This window comes from Prionailurus bengalensis, chromosome A1 (assembly GCF_016509475.1).
Source record: "Prionailurus bengalensis isolate Pbe53 chromosome A1, Fcat_Pben_1.1_paternal_pri, whole genome shotgun sequence".
Classification (NCBI taxonomy): Eukaryota; Metazoa; Chordata; class Mammalia; order Carnivora; family Felidae; genus Prionailurus; species Prionailurus bengalensis.
The window spans coordinates 67,121,468-67,131,545 of record NC_057343.1 but is presented as its reverse complement, the minus strand read 5'-3'; the positions used below and the strand labels follow the sequence as shown (position 1 = coordinate 67,131,545).

The 10,078-nt window shown below is 40.8% G+C and overlaps 1 long non-coding RNA gene across 1 annotated transcript; it reads right to left on the bottom strand.

The window, feature by feature from the left end:
- Positions 1 to 1,880: 1,880 nt before the first annotated feature.
- LOC122468074 lies at positions 1,881 to 4,916 on the bottom strand. Its single transcript, XR_006293135.1, has 2 exons — positions 4,552 to 4,916; positions 1,881 to 2,239 (listed from the first exon to the last, which is right to left on the bottom strand). It is a non-coding gene; the product is annotated as an uncharacterized LOC122468074 (long non-coding RNA).
- Between the last annotated feature and the right edge of the window lie 5,162 nt (positions 4,917 to 10,078).

Here is a 10,078-nt window from a genome sequence, read left to right as displayed (position 1 = left end):
TTAACTAGTAAAGCATACATAGAAGAAAACTCATTATGTCCCTTAAATTTGTGATTTTTAAAAAGATAATGTGTGTGTGTGTGTGTGTGTGTGTGTGTGTTTTAGTAAGCAAACAGCAAAATTATGGTCAGGATAATGGGCTGTAAGTGTTAAGGAGTGACTGCTAAGTCTGTTAATAGGTAGATAAGAATCATTCATAATTGGCATGTTCTTTGTAGCCAACAATGCCACTAACTGGTTTCTCAGGCCCTAGACAACGTTAGGCCTCACTCTTAAGTAAAGAAAGTGTTTCCTTTGTTTACACAATGAATTTGTTTAAGGAACTCTGTTTTCATGGGCAGAACAATGGTGTTTTTACATCTCTTCACACTCAAATTATCACAAATTAGGAATGAATCTAAACGAGGTCATATAGTGTTTATAAACATGATATGAATTCATGATGAGATGTTACCTTGTGATCTACAAGATAGGAAAATACGTTATTACTTCCTATGTGGAAGAAAACTTGGTAACATTTTGTCACTTCATCTTTTCCTGTCTTACCTCTCCGACAAATTGAAAACACACAGTTCTGCAATGATTGAGGAACATTGGCTCTTAGAGAATTTTTTTGTTTTGTGTTTTTAAAAAGAAACTTGTACTCATGTAAATATGAATGTGTCATCTAACTTTTAGATAAGATCATCGTGTTAACAACTCAGGTAGCTTTTGAAACAGATTTATCTAGCTAATACCCTGCTTCGTGAAGAAGAAATTAACAGTTACTTTTGAACCAGGAAAAATGCTAAGTCTTATGGGAGATCAAAAAACAAATAAACCTGGAACAAGATAAATTAATGGTGCCTTAATTGTTCAAAGAATATCCATTATTTCAATCCAGTAATTACTTATAAGAATTGTGCCCCTTTCTGAAGTTGAACACCAGCCTGCTAATTCTCAAATATTGGGTCATCAATATAGATCCACAAAGTAGTTAAAAAAAAAAAAAAGATATCAAGAATTGATTTAACTTGCTGCCATGTATTAAATATGGTTCTAATGAAAGAACTAATTTTTTTCACAAGTTATGAATCCTTTGAAATTGTAATCCCGAAAATTATATGTGGGAGACATTTCTTCCTTTCCTAATTAAGTAGGTAACAATGTCTTCACTCTTCAGCTGGTTTCTTAGAAACTGAAGTCAGCCTTCCATATAAATATAACTTCATTTTATGAGAAGTGAGCTCTACCACACCACATGCCTGAGCTTCAGATGTACATGGCATGGTCATGAAGGTCTGTCAACCCAATTGAAATGTGCAACCAGCCTTTCCAAATGGCTTAATACTTAACTATTAACTATTAAGACCAACAACTGCTCAGAATAAAAGTCCTTGGCATGGTAACCATTTTCACAAAACTAATTCACTCAAATAGGCATGTCCTAATGGACCAATAAAACTTGCCTTGTCGTGTCTGAATGCAGCGTCACTGCCATTTAGAGTTGGCTATAATTGGTAATCACTGCTCAGTGAAAGTGGGAGATGGGGAGGCTTTGTATAATAATACTCTAGACTGGGCTCCTACGGGGCCTTTCATCTGAAAATCTCAAAGCACTTGACAAACACTAATTAATACTCATGACACCCCAGTGAGAGAGGTAAGGATTATTATCCCCATTTTGCAGATGAGGAAACGGTGGGGTTAAGTTGGGTAACCTGGTGAGTCAGGGGCAGAATGAAGAGCTCCTAATTCCTAGTCTTGTGCTCATACAAGCATTACAAGGGCCCACCATTGGAAAGATAAAAGGAATTGCACCTCATTTTCAAATACCCCAAGGTGAAGGCATCAATTATAAATGGGATCACAATTAAGTCATTTGATTTTAACAACACTAATACCATCTTGTAATCTTCAAACTTTATTTTAAAATATGAAAATGTTATTAAAAGTGCTTTCTTAGACTCTGAAGTATAAGACTATTTTATCGCGGAAGAAGCAATGGTAGGAATTTAGGTTGAGTAATTTGATAAAGGGCCCGAAAGTGTTTTATTTTTCAGGATGGTGGCTCAGATTCTTTCAACAACTCTAAACTCCCTGAGGCTGGAGATCCATCACTTAAGGTTTTGTATCCAAATGTGGAGCACTGTTGGGCACATCGCTCAAGAAATGTTCGTTACACCGATGAAATTCACTAAGTGCCAAGGGGCTAGGAGACTTGTGAAATGAACAGGACAGAATCTCATCCTCAGAGGGGCTAGGGATTTAATGAGAGACACAGAATACAAGACAGTAATTAAGAAATGAGGGGCAAGAAGATGGAATACGCCAAGTGTTCTGTGTAAAAACACCAAGGTTCTAAGGTTCAAATAGGGAACACAGATTTTGATGAATTCCCAGATAATAAGACTGCTGTTTCTTATACACCATTATAGCATTAATTCAAACAGTGGTGGCAGCTTTCTTCACCTAAAGCCAACTGGCTTCCAAACAGCCCACTGGGTTTTCAAACTCATTATTTAGAATGCTGAGTATTGTAATAAATACTGTTTGGTCCAAGAGAAGACTTGGAAGTAGCTTTAAGGTGGACCTTCTTGTGGTTTCTCCAAAATCTCTCTACCTCAGGGCCTTTGCAGATGATATTAAGTCTACCCAGAGGACCCTTCCTACCATCCATCCCCAACTAGTTCCTCACCCAACTAATTCCCACTTATGCTTTAGATTTCTGCTCAAACATAAATTTCTGACTCTATAGGCTTGGTTAGCTCTGTGGTTATACCTTCTGAAAACTCTGCACTTTTCCTTCACAATAGCTATCACAGCTTGCAATTAAATATGGTTTTTCCTTTAATTAATGTGTTCCCATCTCTCTTCTACCTACTGTGGCTCTAATTTCCAAAAAGAGTCTGTGTCTGCTTTGACCACCATTATATTCCTAGCACATAGGAGGTCCTCACAAATGTTAGTTGAATAAATAAACAAACACATATCGTGAATTACTGAGTAACAGTGAACTAGGAGCATCTGGGGAGAGCTCGTATTAAGAGAGGAAAAGCAGCCCCTGCCAATGAGAGCAAGCCTGGAACTATCCGTTAGGCCCCAGCGTTGCTACGAGCTGCTCTGGCACTCACAACGAGGCTGGGGTGTTCTCCCATTGAACGTAAACAATTTCACAGGAGACTTGTCATTCAAAGCCACCTACTGATCATGATAGATCAAGACAAAGACAAGACTGTCACTCCACAATCATGTCTGGACTCAAACAAAAACAAGAATAGAATAATGCTTTTGGCCAAACTTGGTGTCATACCTAAATTATTTGCCTATTGTTTTAATCCCCTTAAATGATCTGTATTTCCTGTTGTCCTATAGATCCCCCCAAAAAACCCTTTGCCAGACCATCTTGGAAGCATCCTTGCTCCTCTGTCCAGTTCTGGTCTAACATCTCAGTTCTTCCACTCACAAATTCAAGTTCTGTTTCCTGACCCACCACCCTTCTTTCTCTCTTCATCTGAATATTGCATCTGAAGCCCAGTTTGTTTGAAATCAAACTCATCATCGTCTGTCCTTTCCCACTGCCAAACTAATTCTTCACATCTTACCTCCTTAAATTTAGGTCTCTCTTGCTGGTTTACTCCCCATTTACCCCTAGCTTTAAAGCAGTGCTCAAACCCCTTTGATTTTTCTTTCCATTCCCTCCTTTCTATTCCCTTGGACCATTCCCAACATTCACGTTCACATTCATGGGGGCACTTGTATAAACCATCGCAGTGGCCTGAGTCCTCTCTCTGCTTGTCTCTTCTCTCCATTCTGTCAGCTGGATCAAATTAATCGCCATCAAATCTTATTTTGATCGTGTCATACCCCTGCTAATTTTTTTAAAATTTTTTTTAACGTTTATTTATTTTTGAGACAGAGAGAGACAGAGAATGAACGGGGGAGGAGCAGAGAGAGAGGGAGACACAGAATCGGAAGCAGGCTCCAGGCTCTGAGCCATCAGCCCAGAGCCTGACACGGGGCTCGAACTCACAGACCGCGAGATCGTGACCTGAGCTGAAGTCGGACGCTCAACCGACTGAGCCACCCAGGCGCCCCTAATTTTTTTTTTAATACAAAGAGACACCTACCAAATATAGTTCAGACTTTTTGTTTGGAGTTGGGGGTTGGGGAGGAATAAGGGCCCTGACTAGAAGGGGGAAGCTGCTTCCCCACCCTCACTCCCTCTAGGAAATGAAGGAAAAGATGCTCTTTAGAGAAAGAACCAGGATTCAAATGCCAATTTTTCTGATTCTAAATCTTCTCTGCCTAACCACAAGGCTATGGTACCTCCTTGCTAAGTTTCTTCAACTATGTTCATCTATTTCATTTATAAGATTGGACACCACCCCCCCTCCTGCCACCATGCTGGAAGGTCTGCATAATGATTATGCTTACAAAGAGCCCATGTTACACAAGGACCACTTCTTGATGTCCTCTTGTCTTTCTTCCCCACCCCCTCCTTTGCTGACAATGCAAAAATCTGACAAGAAAAGGAAAGATATGAGCTCACAAACAGTGAAATACAGCCACACTGGGTCAAGGCTGCAAGTCAACAATGGCAACAGTCATGGGCACCAATGAAGTTCAGGAATTGTGTGTCAGATGAATGTGCTTCTAAGCTCACCTCCTCTTAACAAACCTTCTAGAATGGTTGCCATGGTGCCCCTGTTATTGTGGCAAAACAGCATCTTAGCCTGGCTAAGGGAACCATCTGTCAAATGTGTTCTGAAGCCAACATCCTGTACATGCCCCATAGGTAGGGAGTGAAGGAAGAGTGGAGGCTACAGTTCTTAGGTTAATGTAGGAATGACTTCTAAAAAATCTTTGGGAAGAGTTAGAGAGAATGGACTTTTCTGTTAACATTTAATTTTTTAAAACCATGATTTTTATCAGACCTATTTGAGTTTCTGTTTTTTTCATAGAATTTTCTAAAGCAATATAATGTTTAAGAAAGAAAAAATGTTCCATGGAAGCTCAAGAAAAGAGGTCCCGTAGGCACACCTGGGTGGCTCAGTCAATTAAGCATCCGACTCTTGATTTCGGCTCATGTTGTGATCTCGTGGTTGTGAGACTGAGCCCCGTATCAGGCTCACCGCTGAGCACGGAGCCTGCTTGGGATCCTCTCTCCCTCTCTCTTGCAAAATAAATAAATAAATAAACTTCAAAAAATAGAAAGTAAAATAAAGCTCAGCCGGAAAGCCCTTATTTGATCCCTGAGAATGTTTCCAGGAGGTGTTAGTTCCCTCCACACCTAAGCAAATGGAGTGCACCAAGCCTAATGGAGGGCTTCTTTGCTGAGGGCGATCTTGTATCTGGGTCATCCATCTGCGGGTCCTTTTTGAGAGACTTCCACCAAAATTATTGGGTGGACATGAGGCCCAAGTGTGGGCTTAAGGAGCAGCCAAGGAAGCTCCCTTCAAACCCTACACTCCTGATGTCCATCTTAACATCCTAAAGAAATGGAGGCGCTCAGATAGCACTCACGTTCCACAGCAGTGTAGAAGACAGATAGTCAACCCATAAACCACAAACACATGATTGTTCTGATCATTGTACATTGAATGTCGGCTAGGGTCATCTTGGAAAGCATATCTGAGCAGGTGACACTCATCAGAGAGACCTACAGCGGCTCTGGTCTGCTGTTGGAAAGACTTCACTCCAGTTGGGCAGAGCCGCACCTGCAGAGGGGCAAGATGCGTTGGGGAGACAGAGGGGAGGCTACGGCAAGAATATGGGTCTGAACCAGAGCGGAAGCAGTGGAGGCAAATTAATAGGGGAGAAGGTGATCTGAGATGTATTTGATATATGCCAGAGAAAGGCTGAAATGAGGGGGAGAACATTCATTCAAGGTGGAGGGGCAGATCTTGAGGAAGAGACAGAAGGCAAGAGCCCTGAGCAGGGTTCTACAGGTTTGGAGCGTTCTTGCTAGTGGAAATGGCAGCTCCTGGAGGAGGCAGGACTGGATGCTTTAGTATAGACACCCTGAAGGTAGGGTCATTCGGCAAGCAGTGGGGAGCACTAAAGGTTTTTAGCAAAAGATTGATCTGATAAGAATGGTATTAAGAATCTTATCTGTGTTCCTATACCTGCCACAGATACTATTCTTTAGATCATCTATGTCAGTGGGGTTCTTTCTCTCCGCCTTGTTGCATTTGGCTGTAATGTTTCATTATAACTAGCTCTTAACATTTATTTATTTTTATTTTTTATATTTATTTCTGAAAGAGAGAGAGAGACAGTGCGAGTGGGGGAGGGACAGAGAGAGAGACACACACACAGAATCCAAAGCAGGCTCCAGGCTCTGAGCTGTCAGCACAGAGCCCAATGCTGGGCTTGAACTCAAGAACCGCAAGATAATGACCTGAGTCGGACGCTTAACTGACTGAGCCGCCCAGGCACCCCTCATTATGATTCATTCTTATTTAATGCCAGCGTGACTCCAAGGGGAGATTTATTGTTTTCCATTAATAATAATGGAAATAATGGAAATAATAATGGAAATTATTAATTTTCAATTAATAATTGTTTTTGATTTAGCATTTATTCTACTTTCTCAACATTTTCATGCCATTTCCTCACATTTGTCGCAGCTGCCTTAAATACCAGCTCCCCTCCATTTTTTTTTTTTTTTTTTTTTTGCAGTTAGTAAGTGCTCTTTTCCCCAATTCCCTTTCTCCAATGCTGACTTGGTCATTTTGCTTTTGTCAGTTCCTTCAGTTATAAAACATGTGGCTTTGCCATGGTTGATTAAAACTGACTAGCAATATTTTTATAACATTTCATCTCTAGGGCTTTTTCACATTTCTTTAAAGTCTCTTTTGTGGGCTTCTATTTTTAATTCTTGCATGCATCATATTCAAGTATCAATTTCCTTTTCACTTCAGCCATTTTTCCTATTGTCTTTTCTTTCCTCTTAAATACTTCTTACTAGTGGTTCACGAATTCCAACGCTTCCTCTCGCTGTTGTGTTTCAGTTACTGTGATTTATAGGGCTTCTTACAAGAACATCCCCCCAGTGACCCACGTTCTCCTGCCCTACTTGGTCAGGAATCAGCCTTCAGAAACTTCATCACGTGAGCAGTGAGCTTGACTCTTGTCTTCCGCTGACACTTCACATTTATGCCTACAGCACAGCTCAGCATTCACCTTTTAGTTCAGCTTTCGCCCTTCATGGTTTTCTCCAAAGCTCTCATTTTCAGGGGAGAACTAAGATGAGAAGGATATTAGGGCCAAATCCTTAAGTCAAAATATTTGAAAATGCCTGAGAATGAGTAAGTCTAGTGATCTGAGTATACCTCAGAATAGTGGGCAGTTTCATCTGTTATCTGCCTAAGAATCAACAAATATTCAATGTTTATTTATTTTTGAGCAAGATCAAGAGAGAGAGAGAGCACGAGTAAGCAGGGGAGGGGCAGAGAGAGAGAGGGAGACACAGAATCCAAAGCAGGCTCCAGGCTCTGAGCTGTCAGCACAGAGCCCGACGTGGGGCTTGAACTCACGAACTACGAGATCATGACCTGAGCTGAAGTTGGATGCCCAACCGACTGAGCCACCCAGGCGTCCCGAATCAACAAATATTCAAATAAGTGTTTTCACAGCTTTTCAGGGCCAACAAATTTCAAAACAGAGACAGAACTACATGAGTAATGAAAATGCTCCTTCAAAGGTCAGCCAGTTCTTCTGAAACACATGAACGGACCCAACATTTTACATTTCATTTTGAAAGTACATATGGGGGCACCTGGGTGGCTCAGTCGGTTAAGTGTCTGACTCTTGGTTTCGACTCAGGTCATGACCTCATGGTTCGTGGGTTCGAGCCCCACCTCGGGCTCTGTGTTGATGGTATGGAGCCTGCTTGGGATTCTCTCTCTCCCTCTCTCTCTCTGCCCCTCCCTTCTCATGCTGTCTCTCTCAAAATAAATAAATAAACTTAAAACAAATGAAAATATATATGAATTTTAGAAAATGGTCCACCTTTGTTTAAGAATCTCAAAAAAGAAAAAAGAGATAACATGATAGTTTCTACATTACATCCTGTTTAACTTTCAGTTTTAATGATTACGTATGAAAGCATTCAAAAGCACAAACCACTTTGAAAGCCCAGGTTTCTGCCTTGCTATACCTGAAAAGCTGAAAATATGAATTTCTCTCAGGAAACCAAGCCTCCAAATGCTATGGTCAAAGCAATTGAGTGAGCAGTTGAGGAACCAGCCTGATCATCTTGCAATGCAGGTATATAAATAATGGTAGAATTCCAAAATATAAGAACATATAAGAAAACTGTGTGGCTCTAGAAAGAACAATGCTTTCTAGAATGTCAGATTGAGTACAAGTTATAACTGTGCCACTAAGAAGGTGTAACCAGCCATTTGACAGACATTTCCCCACTTCCTTTTTGTGGGAGACAACGTGACAGTGGCTCCATTTTCCTCCTTGAACCTGGAAGGCACCAGCCAAATGCTCTCTCGGGGCGGTGGGAAATCTTGATGGCCAAGGCCACTGCTGGCATTGTTAGGAAGAGGGAAGTATTGTGTAGGTGACCCTGCCATGCATCCCAGGGAATAGCATGGTAGTCCTGGGTCACCAGAAGTACCAGATGCCCTCTGCTTCCCCAGGTGGAGAAATCCTACAGCACGTGTCCTTTCATAAAGATAAAGAACGGTGCACTTTAGCAGGAGTGAGGCAGACATTCCGGCCGACAAGGAAGATCATAGGATTAATAAATCCTGCGATGGATTCACTCCTTGTGATCATTTGCGGAGAGTATAAGAAAAGTGGTGAGTTACTGGATGGCACCTTCAGAACCTGAAAGGGTTAATGCATCCTTTCATACTTCAAAGCAAGACAACTTTGTGATGCTAAAGAAATTCCTTCTCACTTAGCACATACTCCTAATAAGCAGTTAGATCTTAGTAACAAGGTCTAAGTTAGAAGATCTTAGTAATAGTGTTAAGAATACAATCTTAGTGGAATAGCTCTAACTTTTGATGCATTTCCAGCATATCAGGCCTACATAAAGTACTTTTACTCATGTTGGCTCAGTCATCACGATCACCCTATAAAATGGAGATCCATTTTATGGAGGAAAGCTAATAATCAGGAAGGTTGAAGACCTTCTTTGTCAGAGTTTTGCTCTGGTCTACCATGGTGCAATGCCTCCAGCTTGAGTTGTTGTACGAATCTACTTATGGCTTCTGGGATACTTGTATGAAATACTGCTGGAAGGGAACGATTGGCTGGGACTCGCTTTTTCGATGCAGATTTTTCTGGCGTGGCCTTTGCTGCAATTGTATCGATGCTACACTTCTACTCATCGCCGTCCACCCGGCTTTCTATACAGACAACATAGGCACATTGTCAGGGAAGATATAAATTGTGCCCGATATCAGTTATACATTTTCTCTTCCACAAAGAGGGTCATGAAATAATTTTAAAATTTAAATGACTGTAAAGTACTTTGCAAATATAAAAATTAAAATAATTTATAACATACACTAAAAGCACAAAGTGTTATATGAATGCTAAATAATAATATTGTAAAGCACCTATATTCTGCAGTAATGAGCACTATATAAATGCTAAATAGAATTAAATAGAAAATGTAGTGTTTGGAATTGGCTTATAACGTATCAGGCTTCTTGTGTTCCATACACACAAAAATTATATCTAGGACTTGCAGCAAAATGCAAAAGCAAATACTTATCTCTTTTCCCAATTTTATAGCTGTGCTAGTCATTATAATATTGCAAGTCTTTAAATCATGGCGTATCTAGGAAGAAGGGAATCTTCCTGATATCAATTACTGTGTAACAAACTATCCCAAACCTTAGTGCTTAAATTTACAAGCATTTTACTATCTCCCATGATTCTGTGGGTTGCTTGGGCTCAGTTAGGCAATTCTTCTGCTCTACATGGTTCAACTGGAGCCCCATGTTGGCGGGCACTCTGCTTCCTGATGTGCCATTGGCTGATGCAAGTCAGGAGACCAAGCCTAGAGTCCATGTAAAAAGGTCTACGCTACGTAAGAATGCCTACAGGGGTGGCTAAGTGGGGGCCA